Source organism: Lissotriton helveticus, chromosome 8, assembly GCF_964261635.1.
Source record: "Lissotriton helveticus chromosome 8, aLisHel1.1, whole genome shotgun sequence".
Classification (NCBI taxonomy): domain Eukaryota; kingdom Metazoa; phylum Chordata; class Amphibia; order Caudata; family Salamandridae; genus Lissotriton; species Lissotriton helveticus.
This window is the reverse complement of record NC_136069.1, coordinates 1143754921-1143778522: the sequence shown is the minus strand read 5'-3', so window position 1 is coordinate 1143778522 and position 23602 is coordinate 1143754921.

Genomic DNA, 23602 nt, shown 5'->3' with positions numbered 1-23602 from the left:
AGAGAAGGAGGGCTGGACTGATAACTAGAATCATAACATACTCTTGGCAGACTGGGAGGCAGAGCCAGGCCGAGCCGGGCACTGCGAGGCATGAAGTAAGTGAAGGGTCAGGGATACAGGTGGGGCTGTATCGCTCCTCGGAGAGGGTTCAGGAAACAGGAGCTGAATCTGAGTCCGGGCCCTTTTGAGGCCTAGAAACGGGGACAATTCAATGAATTAACGTGCACACTGTGAAACGTGGCAACGTAGCTTTACATAGGCCTAATATTCGTTGTATTCACGAAGACTGAAAACTGGCATACTAGAGATGGACACAACTATAATTGCGTCTTTAATCGATCAGAAAGGGGATACATGCATATCGATCATGCACATATAACATAAGATGGGGAACACGTAGGCACATACAACATGGCAAAATTTACTTTTCCACACCACACACACCAGGGCATGTCCTACCTTTCACATACAATGCACCTCGCCCTAGGGACTACCTTAGGGGTGGCTAACATGTAGAAAAAGGAAGGCTTAGGGACTGGTAAGTGGGTGCACTTACCAAGTCGACATGGTCGACAGGGCAGGCCTGAGACACACTTTACAAGCTGCCTCTGTGGGTGGCACAACCAGTGCTGCAAGCCCACTAGCAGCATTTGATCTACAGGTCCTGGGCACACATGGTGAAGTGTTCTAGGGTCTGACAGGTAAATCAAATAAGCCAATCATGGAGTCACTAATCCAGTACAATCATGTACAATAGGGAGGACTTGCACTGTGGCACTGAATAGCGGTGGCACAGTGCCTAAAGCATCTAACCAGCAAAACATATTAAAAACAGAGGAGACAACAGCAAAAAATGGAAGGGAGACTCACACCAATGGTACCAGGTCTAACATGTATCCCCTCCAGCTGAAATGTGAGGAGAACTACCCAACCTCTTGGGTGTCCTCTTCACTAAGGTGGAAAAATCTGGACAGACCATCAGCATTGGGGTGTTCTGTACCAGGGCGGTGTTCCACCGGACGTCCCTTCCCCTGTAGGGAAATGGACCACCTTAATAACTTTGGGTTCTCACCCCTCATCTGCATCAACCATCTGACGGGTCTGTGGTCTGTCTGAACCCAAATGGGGGCCCCAAACAAGTAGGGTCTCAACTTCTTCAGTGCCCAGACCACAGCAAATGCCTCAATTGCACTCCAACTCTGTTCCCATGGAAGTAGCTTCCTACTGATGAAGGCTACACGTTGGTCTAGGCCCTCCTCATTCATCTGTGAAAGAACAGCCCCCACAACATGCTCTGAAGCGTCTGTTTGGACAATGAATTCCTTTGAGAAGTTGGGCGCCTGAAGCACGGGTGCTGTGCACATGGCAGTCTTCAGGGCATCAAAAGTTTTCTGACAGATGTCAGTCCAGTTCACTTTCTTTGGCTGCTACCTGGAAGTCCACTCAGTCAAGGGTGCAACAATGATGCCGTACCCCTTGACAAACCTACTGTAGTACCCTGTGAGTCATAAAAAGGCTCTCACCTGTGACTGGGTTTTGGGGGGTTCCCATGCCAGGATGGTATCAATCTTGGGTTGTAGGGGCGCCACCTGGCCGCTTCCTACCTGGTGCCCCAAGTACCCGACATAACCCTGGCCGATCTGGCACTTACTCACCTTGATCGTGAGGCCTGCTTTCCACAGCGCCATCAACACTTCCCAGAGGTGGTGCAGATGTTCTCCCCAACTGGCGCTGAACACTGCAATGTCATCCAGGTAGGCGGCACTAAAATCTTCCAGTCCAGCCAACACCTGGTTGACCAACCTCTGAAAGGTGCCGGGCATTTTTCATCCCAAAGGGCATAACCCGGAATTGGTAGTGTCCATCTGGTGTGGAGAATGCTGACCTCTCTTTGGGCCCATCAGTTAAGGCGATCTGCCAGTACCCAGACGACAAATCAAACATACAGAGGTACAGTGCAGCCCCTAGCTGATCAATGAGCTAATCAGCTCTGGTGATGGGGTGCGCGTCAGTCCTGGTGACTGAATTGAGACCTCGGTGGTCCACACAGAACTGGAGTTCGGGTGTGGCGCCAGGTGCTGCAGCCTTTGGGACCAAGACCACTGGGCTGGCCCAAGGGCTGTTAGAGGACTCAATCACCCATAAGGCAAACATCTTAGAGACCTCCTCCTTGATGTAAGCTCTGACCCTGCCAGTCACTCTGTAAGCCTTGTACTTAACAGGAGGACTGTCCCCAGTGTCTACGTCATGGACGCACCACTCAGTGACACCAGGAACCAGGGAGAACAAATCAGAGAATTGTCCCAACAGTTGGCAACAATCATTCTGCTGCTCAGGGGTCAGTGTGGCTGAGAGGATAACACCATCCACTGACCCATCTTGCTCTGTTGCAGACAGGAGGTCAGGAAGAGGCTCAGTCTCCTCCTCCATTCCAGCATCTGTCGCTAGGAGCATGCCCACTTCCGACCTCTCTAAGTGGGGCTTCAGGCGGTCGACATGTAGGATCCGCAAAGGGTTAATGGAAGATCGCAAGTCCACCAAGTAGGTGACATCACTTTTACACTCCACCACCTTAAATGGTCCGGTCCACTTATCCTGGAGCGCACAGGGCGCCACTGGGGCCATGACCCAAACTTTCTGATCAGGCTAAAGCTCAATTAGAGCGGCATTCTGATAGTACCACCACTTCATCTCTTCCTGGCTGGCTTCCAGATTCGCCTGAGCGAGTTGCCTGAAACGCCAGGTTTGGTTTCTGAAGGCCAGCATGTAACTATATACATCCTGGGGAGGGTTTCTGTGAGGTTACTCCTAGCCTTCCTTTACCAAACTCAGAGCTCCTCCTACAGGTTGAACATATAGAAGTTCAAAGGGGCTAACCCTAAGGACTTCTGTGGCACCTCTCTGTAAGCAAAGAGATGGCATGGCAAGAGGATGCTTCATAGGTTGTTCAAGACCCATAATCATGCCTTTGAGGGTCCAGTTGAATCTCTCGACTAGCCCATTACCTTGGAGGTGGTAAGGAGTGGTAAACTTATAAGTTACTCCCCACTCCTGCCACAGGGACTTCACTTAAAAAAGAAGTTTGTACCACGGTCTGACACCACCTCTCTGGGGAACCCCACACGGGAGAAAATCCCCATCAGTGCACGTCCCACCACAAGGGCCGTCACTGTCCTGAGAGCGATGGCTTCCGGGTACCGGGTAGCATGGTCCACCAAGACCAGGATAAACCTGTTGCCCATGGCTGTCTTGGGGTCCAGAGGCCCCACAATGTCAATGCCCACCCTTTCAAAGGGGTTACTGGCCACAGGGAAAGGTTGGAGAGAAGCCTTTTACTTCCTTCCACTTTTTACACTTACCTGGCAAGTTTGACAAGTTCTACAATGAGTATCTGAATTCTTGCACATCTGGTGCCAATAAAAGTGGGTGACAAGCCTTTCAAAAGGCTTGTCCTGCCCCAAATGTCCAGCTAAAGGTACATCATGAGCCAAACCCAGTAGGAAGGCTCTGAAGCGCTGGGGTACCACCAGCAAACGGGCTGACCCAGGCTCAGCAGCCTTAGGCTCGCTATACAGGATGTTATTCTCTCAGTAGATCCAATGTGATCCAGACTGATCACCTGCTGCCTGGTTTGTGGCCTGTTGCCGCAAACCCACAAGAGAAGGGCACTTCTTCTGCTCTGCACATAATTCCTCCCTGGAGGGTCCTCCTTCTTGCTGACAATGGGTCAGCTCAGGCAGGTCCCCCAGTTCAGCCACTTGTTCCCCTGTAGGTTCCCAGGCATCCACCTCAAGGTCTGCCTCCTCCTGGACCGAGGGAACTATGGGGGCTGGTTTCCCACGCCCCTACCTCTTCTCTTTAAGGCAGGTACCCTGGCCATACTTTCAGTCTCCAGGACCTCTTGAACACCCTTACTGGCTGCCATAGACCAAGTGGTCACACGCGCCCTCTCAGGCGGACCCAACATCTCTAAATGAGACCTTCTCTCCACCTTATCCCAAGGGGAGCTCTCTAAATCATTGCCCAACAGACAATCCACAGGCATGGCTGGCCTCACAGCTACTTGGAGAGTACCTGAGACCCCCCCACTCAAAGGGAACCTGGGCCACCTCACAGTGGCTCTCTGAGTTATCCGCGGCAACTACAGGGAAGAATGCATGGGGGATCAACTGCTCCTGAGACACCACCCTGGTGTCTCTCAGAGCCTCCACCCTATGGCCATTGATGGTCACCCACTGCCTGTATTGTTTAGTGTTATCAGGCAGCTGGGTCCTGGGCATCATCTCACAATCTCCTAAAGAGACAAGGAACATTTCTGCGGGACCCCATCCACCTTGGGCTCCCATCTCCTCCCCTCCCAGGGCTATACTCGCCACCTGACGGGGTGGCACATGGGTTGGTGTGTTGCGATCCTTCAGTGGACACTGAAGATCATACCAACGGTGACCCACTTTTTTACACTCAAAGCATGTAGGGGGCCCCCTGTGAACAGGTTTACCTGTCGGGGCTCTGACTTCTTCTCAAGGGGAGGCTGTGAACCCTTACCTTGGTACCCTTGGGAATTACTTTGGGGCCCTTTCTTGAACTCCCTCTGTTTACCCTTGCCCCCGCCCCCACTGTTCTGCTGGGGACCCTACCCACCCTTGGCGGAGTCTTCCACATGACCCTGTGGACCTGTGTACTTACCCAGCGGTCCGCCTCCTCACCAAGCTTTCTAGGGTTAGTTAGCTTGCTATCAATAAGGTGCTGGTGTAGCTCTGGAAAACAATTACCAGACAAGTGCTCCCATGCAAACAAATCATAGAGCTCCTCAAAAGTACTCAATTTGCTACCCTTCACCCAACCATCCATAGCTCTGCAAAAGAAAGACACACATTCTACCCAGGTGGTTGCATCCGGCTTCTTACAACTCCTGAACCTCTGTCTATAGAGTTCTGGGGTCAATTGGTCATCAAGGCCTCCTTCATGTGGGCATAAATCATCCTACTCTCACTGGGCAGGTCTAACAATGTATCCCTCCCATCACTAACAAAGCGGCCCCACAACCCCGCTCCCCAATCCTTCTCAGGGACCCGGTGGGCCACATTGCCATTTCATAGGCTGCAAACCACTGCCCAATATCTTCATGATTATGGAAATCTTTGATGACATCCTTGGGGAAATATACCCTGCCTTCTGCAGGCACAGATGGTGCGCGGCCACCAGAGGGACTAATTTCTAAGCTTCTAGCTTTGATTTCCAACTCCCTCAACATTCTCTCATTTTCTAATCTCAGTTTGTCTATTTCCAATGCTAACTTGTTATTTTCAAACTCCAGCTTCTTATTCTCTTGGTCCTGTTCACCCGCCATCTTAAGCTTGGTCAGCTCTAGTTTATGCACTCTATTTCTTTCCCTGTCCTCCGGCTCTCCTGGGAACAGGCCCTTGGAAGAAATACTACTGCCTGGCGGGGATGGTACTCTCTCCCCTGCTGGACCCAATGGCCCATCTGTATTCTCAGCCCCTTCCTCATGCTCAAGGGCATTTCTAGCTTCCACCCAGGCCCTCAGCTCGTTTTGGAACTCATCCTTCTTGGTGAGGCCTGGAGTAGCAACTTTATATTTTCTACAGAAGGCTTTCAGCTGTTTCACATTATATGTATCCAACTTATCTTCCTCAAAATCTAGATCCATAGATGCGTTCGATGCTGTTTTACTCATGGCAGTAAGAGTTGGCAGTCTTTAGCAAAAATAACAGTTCAAAGGAATCTCAGAGGCAGTGTGTAAAGCATTTGTGAACACATATAGTAATACAGTGAAAACACTACAGATGAACACAACCCAGATTTTATAAAAAATAAGTATTCTTTATATACACTTAACACAAGACCCAAATGACAAAAATCCGCAATACAGTTTTATGAAAATGACTAAGATGGTAGAAATAACTCAGTTCACTTAAGATGGTAAATGTGAAACTTTCTCACAAAGGACCTTTGTATGCGTCACGAAAGATAAACAAAAGGTTCGCAGGGAGAACGATGCATCGGTTCCTTGCTTCGGGGGAGGTGACGCGTCTGTTACTCAGTGCTTTCGCACAGTAGGCAATGCGTCTGTTCCTTACCGGAGAGGAGGTGATGCGACCAGCTCATGGTGCATACCGGTTGCGATGCGACAAGATGGCGCCTCGATGTGATGCGACAATCTGGTGTGATGCAACAAGATGGCGTCTTTGATGCGATGCAACGCCCGACGGCCGTGCAGCGACTCTGTAACTTTGGAGCCGCGCAGGCCCAGCGACACGCTTCTCCGGTGATGCGACGGTGAGCCTTGCGGTGGTGACACGCTTCTCTAGTGATGCGACGACAAACAGCTGCGACGGAGACACGCTTCTCCGGTGATGTGACACCGACCCTTGCGGTGGCGACACGCTTCTCTGATGATGCGATGGCAACAGCTGCGGATGCTACATGCTTCTTCTCATTGAGTCGCGCTTCCAGCTCTCAACAACACGCAGGCTTCTGCAGACAGAATTCCCAGCAAGGAAATTCAGGGGGAGCTGGTGGTGAAGTCTTGTATCCCTGAGACTTCAGCAGGAGGCAAGCACAGTTCAAGCCCCTGGAGATTCTTCTTCAAGATGTTAAAAGTTGCAATAAAAGTCTTTCTCCTTTCCTTGGCAACAAAGAACCCACTGCACGCCAACCCCAGAAACCAACACACTGGCACAGGGGCAGTCCAACTCCTGCAGATTCTCTGGTTCTTCTCCTTGGCAAAAGGTCCGTCTTGATGTCCAGAAGTGATCTAAAGTCTTGGGGTCTGGGCCCCAATATTTATACTAGTAAATCCTTTGTCCTCTCAGGGCAAAGGGTGCCTGTATCTAGCGAGAACCAGTTCTGTGCAGCTTCCTGGCAGGAGGTGGAGACAGCATTGTTGAAAGCAGACCTGGCCCAGATAGCTGATAGGAAATCTTCTCCCCCTACTCGCTCTTCTATGAAGGCTGGGGGCACTGAAAGGAAATCTCTGCCCCCCACTCTCTATGCAGCCAAGGTCCTATTCAGCCCAGCTCTGACTCATCAGACTGCTGGAGCACAAGCCCTCCTGTCACTCACAAAACAGACATGCAATACACAACCTAGCAGAGGCAGGCTGAATAGTTAGGTCAAAAAATACCTACTTCCTAAAAGTGGTATTTTCAAACCCAGAATGTTAAAACCAACTTTACTAAAAGATGTATTTTATCAATCTGAGTTCAGGCATACTAAATTTGTTTTTCTACCATGTTCCCTAGGTCAGTTAGGATTATAAGATGTTGTAATCAAACGGCCCATTCTGGCCTATAGGGACAAGTAGCCTTGCAATAGTGAAACATGAAATTGGCTTTAACTCACTATCAGGACATGCCACACACACCGGGGCATGTCCTACCTTTCACATACAATGCACCCTGCCCTAGGGCCTACCTTAGGGGTGGATGATATGTAGAAAAGGGAAGGTTTAGGGACTGGTAATGGGTAAATGGGTGCATTTATCAAGTCGACATGGCAGTACTAGACTGCACACAGGCTCTGCAATGGCAGGCCTGAGACACACTTTACAAGCTGCTTCTTTGGGTGGCACAACCAGTGTTGCAAGCCCACTAGCAGCATTTGATCTACAGGCCCTGGGCACACATGGTGCACTGTACTAGGGTCTGAAAGGTAAGCCAATAATTGGGTCACTAATCCAGTACAATAATTTATAATAGGGAGCACTTGCACTGTGGCACTGAATAGAAGTGGCACAGTGCCCAAAGCATCTAACCAGCAAAACATATTAAAAACAGAGGAGACAACAGCAAAAATGGAAGGGAGACTCACGCCAATGGTACCAGGTCTAACAATGAGACACAGCAGGCCGCCTGAAGGATATGATCTTTGTCCTGAAAGTTAAACACTCTCACCAGGATAGGTTGTAGAGGTGCTCAGGGCCTGGGTCTACCCCCTAGTACACGGTGGGCTCTCTCAATGATGAAGTATTTGGGTAGTTGCTTAGGCTGTAAGTACTTAGTCACCAGTTCTTCGACAAAGAGGTCCGATGCTGGTCCCTCTACCTTCTCTGGCACCCCTAGTACGCGAACGTTGTTCCTTCTCGACCGAATCAATGCTGCCCTCCAGTGAAGCCCAGACTCCATTAGTGGCTACTAATACGTCCTGGAGCGTGGGTGGTGCTTGTTTGCCCTCCTGCTGTTGGGTGTGTTGTTCCGGTTCCAAAGTTGGTTGCCCCCATTCTTGTGTCTTCAGAGATGCAAATGTATTGATTTTCTGTTGGCGCACATGTCGACCTCCCTTGTTCATCACCATTTTGGACTCACGATAGCCGGGACAACGGCTCGAGGCTACTCACCGCCGCCAGCCCTAGTGCGCACCACGTGGCCTGTCGAATTCCCCCCTCTGCTGTGTCGCAGCCACTTGATGAGGGATAACTGGGGTTACAGACCCTGGCCGGGACGTTGCTGTGCCCTTCTTGATATGCCAGGCCAGAGTCAATGACATGCGGGGCTCCACTATATAGGCACAAATGAGCAGCACCTGTCCCCTCTGAATACCGTTGCCCACCGGTTGTATTCACCACCTCCAGCAGTGCGGGCCTTCATCAGGGCCCTATGATAGTTCACTAACCCACCACTCGTGGGTATACTAGAACCCGGCCCAGTTGCGTCTTTGAGCCAGGAGTGACGGTTATGTGCTGTGGATCACAGCATCTCGGTGGCGGCCCCCAGTGCAACGGCAGGTCAACAGCTGATAGTATAACGAAGGCTGTCCCAGACCAAAGGCGCACACACAGCTGCTCGCACCTCGCGGGGGAAAGCGGGGCCCATAAGCAGCCGGCTCCGACGTTGGATTATACCACTCACTGGGAGTCCACGATGCAAAGGCACATCTGCAGTTGCTCAAGCTGGCTCCTTCTTTGACAACGGACCACGCGTTTTGCAAACAGCACGGGCCACGTGCAGGCCGCCCATCCGGACGCGCCTTTTCCCGTCTGGGTACCTGATCAAGCCAGCCCGCGGTCACTGCGCTCTGTAAGGCCGCAGCGCTCTCCTCCTGTTGCAGCGATCGTGATCGGAGCGGGAAGTTCTGTGTTCCGCCCCCTCCAGGAACCAATGCACCAGGTTATGCCTCCCGTAGCAGGATTAATGTCAGGATATATTAGGGATTGGGGTCGCTGGAGCCGGAGCCGAGCTAGTAAGCGACCATCTTCTTCGGCTGCTGACCACGCCCCCATGAATGATGTTTTGTGATAACAAAATTAATGGATGATTTAGAAATCAGTGTGCGGTTGTGGTAGTTATTTTCTCTCTCTTATTAAAGGCATTATAACTTGAGTTTACACTAATTTAGAATATTTTTACACTCGCCTTTATCTTGCATCAATGTCACAATGTATCACGTGATGACTATTGCTGTTCTAAACAAAGCATTGCTATGGTTCACACTAATGTACAGGGAGTGTTCCTAGAAACTCTCTCACTGTACCTAACCAAGGACAGTTCGACTGTCCCAGGCTATTGCTATACAATGTACCAATTAAATTGTGAGAATGAAAATCATCGAATATATTACTACCATGAAAGAATCTTTGAATGTATTCTGTAGTAAAATATTTTTTGCTTGTTTCCTATTGGTGCATAGCCTGAGAACCAGCTACTCATGTAGAATGTATGATTGTCTTTGTCTAAAGTCCTATAAAAGGATGTGGGTTTCATCAGTTAGGAGACTCTTTGCCCCCAGCTTTAGAAGGCAAATCTATACCGGATCTCACTTACAACTGTACTGAGTTCCTTGTGCTTTTGATTTGCATGCTTTACTGCTAAATTTACTTATGGCATACTCTATGTAATCATACTTACTTCGAGAGGTTGACACGGGTGTATAGAGAGCGCAGCACCACTAGGAGATAACATGGGAGGATTTCTTGTGCCTTTTGTATATGAACTGAGATCAGAGATTGGCAACCAAATCACCCAAGGTGCCCTTTGCTGGCAGAGCAAATCTGTTGATGAGATATTGCAGTATGCAAAATATTGCAATGACATGTTGGAAGCAAAACGAAAGGGGCTTAAGGAGAACTACATGATAGCCCAAACCCAATTGCCACAGAATGGAGGGGCTAAGGGACTCAAAGTTCCACTTCAAGGATCCGAGTTAGACCCGGTTCTGTAATGGTAATGCAAGTCTTCCTGAACTAAGATGGGAATGTCTCAAGAATGGGGAGACATTGAGGTAATATGTCAAGGACCAGCATACATGACCTACAGAAGGTTACTCCATGTCACATCTGTAACAGGGTGGGGCATTAGAGGCAGGAGTGCCGGTACAATCCAGAATTAATTGTGACAGATTCCCAAAGTGTGAGTCCGATAGGCCAGGGAGACCTTACCCCCATTCCTAGACCCCGCATGGTTGCCCTGAAGGTTCCTAAATTGAGGGTAGTGGCAAATTCCTTCAACTTGATTAACCTGCATGGAGATATTCCACATCACCAAGCAGGCCACAGGGTACCACAAAATCCAAAGACGTCACAAGAAGGTGCAGTCCCCATGATGTTTGAGACTTCCGTAGACTTCAACCAGGACCAATGACAGTGCTTGAGGGGGAAGGAGGAGTGCTTGCTTGGCGAAGTCCTGGAAGTGGATCAGAGTGGATCATGTGTGGATGGAGAGGTTAACAGACATCCTGTATCTTTCCTAATAGAAACAGGAGCCACTTGCACAATGGTTAGAACACCTGAGGTCCCCAACCTACCACGCTTGAGAAAAGCTCCAAGCAGTACAAATCAACAGCGTACCCAACAAGTTACTGCCGCTTTACCAGTAAAGATGGGAGAATTCAGAGAGCAACTTAAGTCAGTAATTTGTTGTTCTAGCCCGTGACTTTGCTAGGTCGCAATTTTCTGTGCAAACTCTATTGTGTCTTCTATAGCACGCAGGATGGAGTCACAACCAAAACGCAAGTGGCAAACACCAAATTTAAGTTGCAGTCCGCGGAATCTGTAGTCGGGTTTTATCCGGTCATTACCACTGAGGATTTCCCTGTGGGTTTGAAAGAGACAGTTAGGAAGTAGGACTGGGATTTCACAGGAAGGGAGATTGGGTTGATTAAAGGTGCCAATCCCCCTAGAGATGACTCTTTGAACCAATGCTGTTTTCCCACAGACTTTCGCATATAAAATGATCCCAGAAGCAATAACAGGAATCACCCCCGTCATAGGTAGCATGATAGAACCCAGCACATTGAAAGAGGTTAATAAGCTATACGAGGGCATTGCCGAAAGAGTTACCGAAGTGGAGGAAAGGACTGGGAAGTTGGAGGAGGATGTTGGGGCATGGCAGGACTTTAAGGTGGAACAGGAAAAATTGACAAATGATTTTCAATGGAAGCTGGAGGACTTCGAAAATCGACAGAGGGGTAATAACATTCGCATTTTGGGCGTAGAGGAAGGAGCAGAGGGGCAGGACATTATGAACTTTGTGGTTAAATTGTTAAGAGGTTCCTTCCCTGAATCACAGTGGGAATGGGAAAGGGAAATTCAAAGAGCACACAGATTCCCGTTCACCATTAGAAAAGCCCGAGGCAGTGAGGGCCAGGGGGGGCTCCCCAGGGCTATCCTGATATATGTCGGGAACTATCTACTCAGGGAGGAGATAATGGACAAGGCTAGGCCTGACAGGAAAAAAACCTTTGAAGGAATTACTTTCTTCGCCAGACCCGATTTTTGCCATCTAACGGTAGAGAGGAGGTGGCGACTCCGGCAGCTCATTAAACCCTTTCAGGCTTTAGGGTCCGAGGCATTCCTCCTGTTCCCCTCAAGGCTAAAGGTAGTTACAAAGGGCAGAACAAATATCTTCTTGTCCGAGATTAAGGCCCAAGAGTTCCTGGAGGAGATTAAATCACAGAAAGGGGGCTGAGAAAGCGCAACTTGTGTTAAAAAATGCTCGGAAGAAAGCTGAAGAGAAAGTTTGAATTATTAGAGTAAGGCACTATAATCCGACATTAATCTAACATGCATAGAGGGGGTACAAAGTCCATAGGTTTTCATCTATTGGAAGGGTGGAGGGGAGAGAGGAGCGATCACCACTAGTTTGTAGCGGCTACACATAGGTCCTACGGACCTATTTGCCAGTAAAGGGGGGGAGGGGGGGAGGAGACCGAGGGGGGTAGGGTGGGTTTAGGGGGTAAGAAAAGGGTGGAAAACATAAAAATACAAGGTGACGTAGGGGCTGAGAAACAGCACAGGAACTCACAATTCAGCGCGCAGGGAGCTAAAATAATACAGTACGCACTAAACATAAGATGGCGCATAGTTAACAAATATCAGATTGCACGGTTGGTCAAATCCTATGAGGTATTTTAATGAGTTGCAGAATTGCTACTATTAACATCTGTGGTTTGAATGAAGCCGGCAAAAGATTAAGGGTTGCGGCATTACTTAGGACATTACAATTGGATCTGGTCTGCCTTCAAGAGACGCATGTTGAAGCCAATAAAAGCTATTTGTTAGAGCAATTAGGCTTTTCTCTTCTGGCACATTCTAAACAGGGTACCAAACATAGGGGGGTGGCAGTATTAGGGAGACCCAGTGATGTAGAGGTAATAAAGAAGAAGGAGGATCAATGGGGTAGATGGGTGATACTAGAAATCAGGTTTAAGGGGGAGAGGTGCACTATAGTCTCCGTGTATGGATCTACAGAAGACGATCCGGAGATATTTCAATTTTTGGACACTGAGCTAGCTTTGTGGCCTGAGCCCATTGTTTGCTGTGGGGATTTTAACGTTCACGATCCCAGTAGTTCTTTTATGCAGACGGGGAGGATTTATGTAGGGAGGAAAAAAAGAACCCACAGGGCATTGACAGACATGGTGGCAAATAATTCTCTAGTCGACCCATGGATTAAACTAAAACCAGCAACAGATGGCAGCACATACTACTCAGCCCCCCACAGGACACTTGTTAGGCTGGATTACTTTTTGATTTCTACTCCCCTGCTGGCTGTGGCTCAGATGGAGAAACAGCCTCGAATCATCTCAGACCATAGCCCATTGATTTTAACCATTAAATGAGGACAGGCACAGCGTAAGATTACACAGTGGACATTCGATAGAAATCTACTGAAGGATGAAGCATATAGGGAATATATGACGGCTTGGATTAGGGTTTTTTGGGACATTAATAAAGGTACGGCTCCCTCGGGGGTAGTTTGGGATGCCTTCAAAGCAGGGATAAGGGGGGAAACAATGAGCTACGTGTTCTCAGCTCAGAAGAAGGCCCGGCTCAAAACTATGGAAATTAACCAAAAGTTGATTAGAACTGAGGAGGAACTGGTGCGGAATTTACGGGAGAATGTTCCAATTGAAGAACACTTGCTTAAAATAATGGCCCTTAGAGCAGAAGCTGCAGAAAACATATCTAAGAAAGCAGCAGAGAGCTATCTAACCAAGAGGGAAGCTGTGTATGAGTTAAGCGAGAAGGTGGGTCACTTATTGGCAGTCCGCACTAGACAAAGGTTAGCGGCATCAGATATCGCTGAGATTATGGATGGGAACGGGGCCATGGTCATTGAAACAGTAAAAGTAAGGGAAGTGTTTAGGCAATTCTATGAAGAATTGTATACTAAGGATAGGACAGGAACAGTAAGTGAGGTTGAAAATTATCTCAGCGATATTACTCCCTCTGTTATATCTAGGGAAGAAAAACTTAGATTGGATTCCCCCTTTAGTCTGGAGGAATTTATAATTGCATTAAGTACTTTACCATCAGGTAAAGCAGCCGGTCCAGATCAACTCCCGGTAGAGTTTTATAAAGTATTTCATCAAGCCATAGGAATGGATATGTTTAACGTTATGTTGGAGGCCCAGAAGGGGGTCACGATACCCGCCTCATGGGGGGAAGCAGATATCATTGTCATTTTAAAAAAAGTTAAAATTGCAACACTCGCAGGGTCATATAGGCCTATTACACTGATGAACGCAGACACCAAGGTCTACTCTAAAATTTTGGCAAGTAGGCTGGCAAAGGTGATAGAGGGGCTAGTAAGCCATACGCAGCACGGGTTTATCCCAGGCAAAAGTACCACGCAACACATCAGGCAGGTGGTTACAACTTTTGATGCGGCGGATGTCCTGGGAGATCCTATTGCGGCACTCTTTCTGGATGCCGAAAAAGCGTTTGATAGGGTCTCCTGGGAATATCTGTGGCAAACGCTAAAGTGGTATGGTATGGGGAGCAGCTTTATCACCGCAATGCAGACTTTGTATAAGAACCCCTCAGGAAAAATCAGGGTCAATAGAGGATACTCATCGGCAGTTAGGATTGAGAGAGGGACTAGACAAGGTTGCCCGTCTTCCCCACTGCTTTTTGCCCTTTACCTCGATCCCTTGATTAGGAAACTCGAGGCCAATCCAAGGATCCCGTCAATAAGGTTGAATGGGACCGAGGTAAAGACGCTAGCCTACGCGGACGATGTGGCTATTATGACACCTAATCCTAGCATGGCCATAGGGGAAATAGAATCTGAAGCGCAAAGGTTTGGTCAGATATCTGGATATAGCTTAAACAGCACTAAAACTCAGATAGTCTGTAATCGCCACATTATCTGCAATGATTCAAGAGTTGTGAGCTCAGCGACTTATTTGGGGGTCACAATTACAGCCGATTTAGAATCGCTGGTGCAGATTAATCTAGCGCCCCTAATGTCAAAAGTCAAAATGGATTTAAATAGAATGAATAATTTGCACCTGTCATTAGTAGGATGTATCAACGTTATAAAAATGTTAATATTGCCAAAATGATTGTATTTTTATAGGACGATACCGTTATTTTTTTGAGTTAAAATGGTTTAGCGATCTTGAAAGCATTTTGAACAGATTTATTTGGGCCCATGGCAAGACTCGTAGGGCGTATCGTTTTATGTCATTACCCAGAGAAAGAGGAGGGTGGGGTGCGCCAGATTTCAGACTATATTACTGGGCATCTGCTCTACAATATATGCGAGGATTGATTGGAGGGGGCGGGTTGGATGATAGAACAACAAACGATTCAACTAGGACATATGCTATAGTGTTGGGATCTGAGGTAGAAAATTCATTTCTTAATTGTACTGATTTTGTTTATTTTAAAAGAACGAGGTTTAAGACTGTCCAAGCCGCAACTAAGATTTGGATTGCCGTGATGAAAAAAATTGGTATGGGCCGATATAATTGGTACACCCGATTGTATAAAAATGTATCCTTTCCGGCACAGATATTTGGGGACACTACAATGGCAGGCTGGTTGGAAAAGGGGATTGTGCAAATAGGGGATCTGAGGAGCATGGAGGGGATTGTACAATATACAGAATTAATGAGTAAATTTGGACTAGACCGAAGAGACTTCTTTAAATTTTTACAAGTAAGAAGCTTTCTCGGGAATAAGCAGGGTGGGACTGTGGGGTTTGCCAAGGTAGAAATATTGGAGAAAATCCGAGTAGGAGGGGATTGCTCAATTCGGAGCTTCTATGCATGCTTGTTAGCAACAAAAATAGATGATAGAGATAAGCATAGTGTTAAATGGGCAGATAAATTAGATGGGGAAGTTACTTGGTTTCAAGAGGCATTGGACTTAGGTCGCACACTGCTCTGCTCAGCCCCGCTCCAATCGCAGCAGTATAAAACTCTTTATTCGCTATACTACACACCAGCAAAGATAGCAAAATGGGGGGGTAGTGTAGGCATTACGTGTCCGAGATGTAGCTCCACCGAAGCAGATCTAATACATATATTTGCTGCATGTCCACAATTGCATACAGTGATAAAAGAGATAGAGAAGTTTCTAGATAACTCTTTGGGTATCCAGATTACTCTAACACCGGTAGAAAGATTGTTAGGAATAGTGGTGGATAGCAATATTGATCAGGCGGACTTTGTTTTCGTTGCTATGGCAGTCTATAGGCTCTGCATAGCCAGGGCCTGGCTGGATAAAAATCCCCCAGCAATGCAAGTTTGGTTGTCTAATCTCCTGTCAACATACAATCTGGAAAAAAACATATATGCTCGGAAGGGTAGGAAAAAGAGGAGACTGGGGTTAAGGATATGGGACCCTATTATAAAATGGAGAGAAGGGTTGGGGATGACTGATTAGTGTAGGAAATATTGAAGGCTTTTTGCTCTAGCCACTGTAGGAATCTCAAGATGATGTTAATTCAATGAAATTAGTAGGATGTTTAGATGGATGGATAGCGATTTTGTTGAAAATAATTCTGACAAGTAGTGTACTGTAAAGAAAATTAATTGTATTATCTGTATCATTTGAAAGTATGCGCTGTAATGTGATAACTGTGCGTTGGCTAAAATAAATATATATAAAAAAAAAAAAAAGAAAGAGGTTAACAGAAGTTCATGTAACTCCCCAGTCTTGGCCCTACGGAAAGCCAACAAAAAGTGGAGGATTCTTCAAAAATATGGAAAGCTTAACCAAATTGTTGTTCCATGTTATCCTGTGGCACCGAACCCTACCGTGATTCTGCTCCAAATTCCCCCAGAGGCTGAGTGGTTCACTGACATTGACCTTTGTCGAGCCTTCTCGGTTCTGTTACATGAAAAGAGCCAGTTTCTCTACACATTCCAGTTCTAAGAGATCCACAAGTCCCTCCTATTTCAATCAGATACTTAAAAAGATTCTGGGGTCTCTGCAGTTACCATTCAGTTCGACACTAATCCAATACATTGACGATGTTTTGATCGCCACGATGACTAAGGGAGCTTGCAAACAAGACACAATTGCCTTACTCAACCATTTAGCTGAGAACAGGCATAAGGTCTCACCCAAGAAACTGCAATACTGTCAGAGGGAAGTCATGTATTGGGACACCAGATAGAGAAGAGAGTGAGGTGAGTGTCCAACAAATGCATAGAAACAGTCCTTAAAATGAATTCCTAACTACTCAGAGAGAAGTTAGAATATTTTGGGGCATGGTTGGCTACTACTGATGGTGTACACTGATGTCAATGACCCAGTACCAAAGGATGACGAAAGCATGGAAGCCTTCCAGGAGCTCAATAATTTACTTTGCAGCATACCCGCTCTTGTAATGCCAGACTGCACAAAAACATTTGTGGTCCTTCATCAAGAAAAGGATGGGTGTGCTTTGTCTATACTAACACAAGCCCAGTGGGAGTCTAAGCTCCCCTTTGGTTACTTCTCAGCTACTCATGATACAGTGGCAGCAGCATTGCCTGTTTGTCTCAAAGTGGTTGCAGTGGTAATAAGCCTTAGCATACAGCAAGATGAAGGGATCGTGATGGGCAACCCCTTAATTGTAATGGTACCCTACTCTATCGAGAGCCTCATGACCCACACTAGAACTCAACATTTGACCAATAGCCGCCTAATCTGCTATGAGAGAATCATTTTGGCTTTTGGCAGCAGAAAATGCTTCCATTCTGAGGTGTAACATGCTAAATTCTGCTTCTCTGTTGCCAACCCCTGAGGGAGATGAGGGTGATTTCAACCCCGATTGTGTTAGAGTTGCTGAATTGGGCACAAAATTGAGACCCGACATACTGAATGTTCTCCTTTCTGAATCCGAACAGTCCCTTTTTGTTGCTGGGTTATGCTTAAGGGACCAACGAGGTATTTTAAGAGCCACTTATGCCACATGTATGCTGAGCTGGATTGTAGTAGTGTCTTACTTGTGGCACATAACTTCTGTGCAAGTAGCTGAATTGATTGCCCTTACCAGTGCCTGCTGCACTGCGGAAGGTTCACGAGTCACCATTTACACCGACAGCCAGTATGGGTATGGAGTTGATCACAATTTGGTCCAGCTATGGTCGCAGCGAGAATTTTTTTTACCTCAGCTGGTACCCCCATCTGGAACTGGATGTGCTTCAAATGTGTTAGATGCTCTACCAATGGCAAAAGAAATTGAGGTAATGAAGTGTGCTCAACACAAGGGTGCAGTGATTTTGTCATCAGAGGCAACCGTTATGACAAAATTTCATGACACTGCGCTCTTGAGGCTAGCACCTTAAATTTTGATGAACCATGTGATGCAGAAAGAGAAACTGTATCCAGCATACTACTGAATACTGCACGTGCCTTCAATGAGTTGAGAGAACAGCAACACACTGCCACAGAGCTAGAAAAGACCAAATAGGAAAAGATGGGATGTCTGAGAAATGCCAGTGACATTTGTGCATCTAGTGAGAGAAAACTAGTTTTTCTTGATTTCCCTCCTGCCTATGATGGTATAAAACATGCATGGTCCAACCCATGTGGGCAGAGATGGAATGGTCTCTACCTTCCGACGGTATTGGTATAATCCTCATTTCAGCACAATGGCAGAAACTTTGTGCCAGCACAGTGTTACCTGCCAAAAGCAAAACGTGGGCAACAGAATTACAGGGCCACATTGACAGTCTGGTGGTCCCTTCAACCACCTCCAAATAGACTGTGGAGATGCCCCGATCTAACCAACTGAGGTATATCCACACCATCGTGTGTCTATTCTTATGATGGGTTTAAGCAGATCCCACCCGGAGATGTGACAGTCTAACAGTCTCCAAACTATTGTTGCATGAGTTGATTTAGGATGCCATTTCATTTTGAATCGGATAAGGAACCCACTTCAAGTGTGAGATAATTCAGTTACTGTGTACAGCCTTAGGGCTTCTTCAGAGATTCCACTGTAGCTACAGACCTGAGGCATTGGATGTTGCAGAGAGACAAGATGGGACAATCAAAGCTAAAATGACTAAAGGCTGTGCCTCCACGTGGCTCAAATGGCCTGATGCCCTTCCTTTGGTACTATTGAGCACCCGAACTACCCTGTGTAAAAGAACTGGATTGTCTCCTCATGAGGGGTTGATTGGGGGAGTCATGCGAATATTATCTGTCCCTGCAGCTGACCTTTTGAATATCACAGATGGCCTGGATGTGGTCTGTCGGTTAGACTGCTGACTTTGGTGCTGGAGACTAGGGTTCGAGCCTCGGGGTCGCGTCCACATCCTGTGATTCTGGGCAAATCACTTAAACTCCCCGTGCCTCCCCGAGACCACCTCTCCTTCAGGAAGAAGCTCAAGACCTGGCTGTTCGAGCAGTAGCGGCACCCCTCCCCCCCAGCACCTTGAGACCCTCTGGGTGAGTAGTGCGCTCTATAAATGCCTTGATTGATTGATTGCCTGAATGTGTAATGTAAATACGGTGCTCATGTAAGGCGCTCAAATACCTTTGGGTCGAGTTCGCGCTATATAAATATGCCCCCCAAAAAATATTTTAAGTACTGCAAGGGATTGTCTGATGTGGTGCGTAAAATCTCTCATCAGGTCAACACTGCTACTCCAGCTGTCACCTGAACCCTGGTGATTAGATCCATATCAAGAAGCACAAAGACAATTTTTGATTTGAGGAGTGCTGGAGAGGGCCCTACCAGATGATCCTGGTCACCAACACTGCTATTCAAGTGTGCTGATCTGCCAAATTGGATTCACATCTCTCACATTAAGAGGGCAAGGCACAAAGAGCAAGAAGTAAAGTCAATGTCCACTAGTTGCTTGCGTTGCCCCAGTGAGGGGTCTGAGGCGTCAGAAGAAGAGAAAGATCAGGCTGAGGGTCTTCCATCTCCATCAGAGGAGCATTATCCAGAGCCAGAGGTCGAGGAGAGTGTTGTTGTCCCAGCAACCAGTGTGATACTGACCACTGGATTGAGAATACGCATTCACCGGGGCAGTGAAAACTCATGGAAAGCAAAAACTATCCTACAGCAGGAAATCCCACAAGAAATAGCAGTTGGGGTGGTACAAGGAAGCTTCACTATGCAGAGCAAATCAGCTTCATCAGAGTGAGAGATCTCGGCCACTTCCAAGGAAGGTTGGCCACAAACCACAAAAGACTGTTGGCACCCAAGAAGAAACCAAAGATGATTAGGGAAAACAGTGAGTTAGTAGAACAAGCGCAGGTTGACCAGATTGACATTGTGAATGAAAGAGTGGACTTGGTCAGTACTAAACAACCCAAAAGAGAGAGAAAGATCAACCAGAAGCATTCAGCCCTGGATTAACATATCTTGCAAAAATCAAGTTTGAATCCGATGACAGTTTGACTGACATCGACGAGCTTCCCTGTGACAAAGACATGCCACAATGGGAGCCTATTAACATTGGTTACTGACAAATGTTGAAAGAACGGTTAGAGAGTTAGGGTAACGTTCAGAGGATGACAGCTACTTTAGGCCTCCAATTGACGCAGAATAAAAATCTGAGTAGATTTCGAGACAGGGTAGCGACTAAAGCACAGGGTCTAGAAGACTAAGGGCCAGATGTAGGTAAATTATTTTTACCGACTCTAAAATACCGAGTTTTACCGATTCGATATTTTAGAAATCGAAAATGGTATGTAGGTAAAAAATCGGTAAAACATACCGAATCGGTAAAATTCGGTATCTCTGATTCGGTATTTACCGAATCGGTAAATACCGACTTGGTAAATACCGAATCGGTAATTCCTATTCATCCCTATGGGCATCCAGGCCCATAGGGATGAATGGGAATTACCGAATCGGTATTTACCGAATCGGTATTTAACGATTCGGTAAATACCGAATCAGAGATACGAAAATCAAGCAATTTCACTAAGAACCAATCACGTGCCTCCACCCCACCCCACCCCTCAACCAAGCAACAGAGGAACCAACCAATCCTGTGCCTCCACCCCACCCCACAACCAAGCAACAGAGGAACCAACCAATCCTGTGCCTCCACTCCACCCCACAACCAAGCAACAGAGGAACCAACCAATCCTGTGCATCACCCCACCCCACAATCAGGAAGTGGCCACACCCATGCAGGTGCAGACCAACTGAACATCCAGGAGATCTGTGATACACTGACTGGCTGTACTGAGCTGAGCTGTGCAGAAGTGCAGGATGGATTCACAAGTCTCCCAGAGGGAAGGTGCTGACAGAAAAAGAAAACTAAAGTTCAGCACAGGTGAATTGCAGGTGCTGGTGGAGGAGGTGGTAAAACACCACATCCAGCTGTTTGGAAGACAGTCTCTGCAGGTAGCAGAGGCTGTGAAGAGGAATACCTGGCTGGGGATCCAGGCTAAGGTGAACGCCATAGGGGTTACAACCAGAGAAGTGGATGATTTAAAGAAAAGATGGTATGATCTAAGGATCATCACTAAAAAGAAATTGGCTTTACAAAGAAAAGAGGCCAATACTACAGATGGAGGAAAGAACAGGGCACCTGCTCTTACGGATCTGGAACAGCTTGTGGAGTCCACCTTGGAGCCAGAGAGCATATTTGGGATTGGTGATGCTGACAGCTCAGCCCGAGCTGCATCAAAGAAAGGTAAGGGACATGTCCATAATTCCTCCCCCCTTGCCTGTCTCCCTCCCCCAATGTGGCTGTGTGTTTCAAAACTCCAGTACAGGCTTTAGTATCCACCAGCAATGCATTATGGAAATGGTAGTCATTTCAACTTACATCAGTGCAGTCATCATTAAAGAATGTCAGGCATGCCACACACAACAAATAGAGGCAGTTGAGGACCATGAAATAGTGTGACTGAATTGTGATTTTAATATAGAAATACACGGGGAAAGCACCACTAAGCCACTGTCCATATCTGTCCACAAGAGAGACTTCGCGCAAGACTATACAGGAGAGGGAGAAGAGGGCACCCCAAAGGGAGAGGAGTGAGGAAGGATCCAGGAATGCAGGGCCCAGCACTGCAAGACCACCAGCACCCAGTACACATGCAGCTGCCACACCAGAGGCAGGCACCATGCAACAGCTATCATCGCCTCTGCTCTATGACTCTCCACAACAGGACCCACAAACACATTCCCCATCAGCAGCCTCAGAGGTGTCGGAAATCTTCAGGCCCAGGAGGCATGATGTTCCCCCACTACAAATACTTCAAACATCCTCTGATGAGGAAAGGGAGGGTGAGATGCAAAATGAGCAAGTGAAGGCAAACATAGTAGGTCTTCCGTCCACTCCAGTTTCTGTGCACAAAGGCACAAGACGCCGTAGGGTCCGGGAGGGAAGCACAAGTGGCCATGGTGACGGTGTCTTCTGTGGGCTGGAAATCACGATGGTGAAGGTGCAGCGCCGGCAGGCAAAAGCAATTACTGCAGTACACAGACAAATGCGCCATCTGAATAGCAATATGGAGAACATGAACCGTGGGATCACCTCAATGGCTTGAGGGACTTGGCAGATGGGGTGAGGGACATGTCTCAGTGCGTGATGTCACTTTGTGACGAACTGCATGAAGACCGCACACAGAGGTGCAGGGAGAGACAGTGCATGCAACAGCAGACAAAGGCCATTGTGGAACGGAAACGTCCCCTACCTCCATTGGGCGATGGCTCAGCACGAAATCTCTGGGCTCCGAACCTGACCATACCGCGTCCCTGGCAACACGGACTCCTCCACTTTCTCTTCCCTTGCAGGAACCAATCACACTAGACGGAAGACCGGAAGGACCTTACGCTGACCCCGGAAGTCCCGCCCTCGATCCCGACCCGGAACCCGGAAAAGCCGACAGAAGCGAGGAGAGAGCGTTCAAGGTGGCGGACTCGTGGCAGGAGACAGCATGCAGAGAACCGGAGGTGGAGAACGGAGGTAGCGGAGGCAGCAGAGAAGAGAAGACCGGAGGCGAGGACGAGGACATTTGGACCGAAGACTGGTGGAGTCCCCAGGAGGTGGCTGGAGAGCGTCCGCAACTCGCGGGAGAGTTGCGTCGGGGCATGTGAGTACCCTGTCTCCTGGCTCCCAGGTGGACCTGTATATTTGTGTAGATAGAGTGTCCCCTCACCTTGTAGCATCACTAAGAGCACTGTATATATATTATAGACCACGGCACGAGTCCGATAGAGTAGATAACCCCACACCTGAACCCTCACCAAGTCCACCCTCTTCCTTCTCGCTCTTTCTCCTTTCAATCTCCGACCCTACCGTCCCGTTCCTCACGCTCACTTTGCCCTCCACACAACCCTGGTGTTGGTGACAGTACTCAGACAGTCCTGCGTTTGAGGACTAACCGCCCTGTTCTCTCTCTCCCTTTAACTCCGATGACCACCGGACCCGGCGTGGAGAAGAAGGATCTACTCCAGAGATGTCCAGCCTACAGAACCTTTCCCGGACCTTCCCTCACCCGACGACTACATCCAGGAACACTTCCTTCATCCCTATCCTCTGCTTCTTTACCTTCCACACCCCTGACTTTGTGTACAACAATAAAGAAAGCTAAGACATAGCTCACTACATCCGGCCTCCACACCTGTTATTCCGGTCCGCCCAAACCCCTAGCCCACAGCCATGAACCGTCTAGCAACAGCAACTTCACTGTTATGTCGCCGTTCTGTTGCAATGCAGGAGGGCCTGGTGCACTGCTGCACAGATCTTACAAGGGGGATGGGGAGAGTCACAACAGCGATAGAAGTGCTGCTGACAAACCAGTCAGCCACCGCAGGAGATGAAGGTGTAGGGGACATGGATGACACCACTAGCAGGAGCAGCACCCCTATACCTGAAATTTGGTGGCGCAGCAGACGCCAAAGTACAGGCCCTGGCTCAACAGACAATGTTCAAACCCAACCAC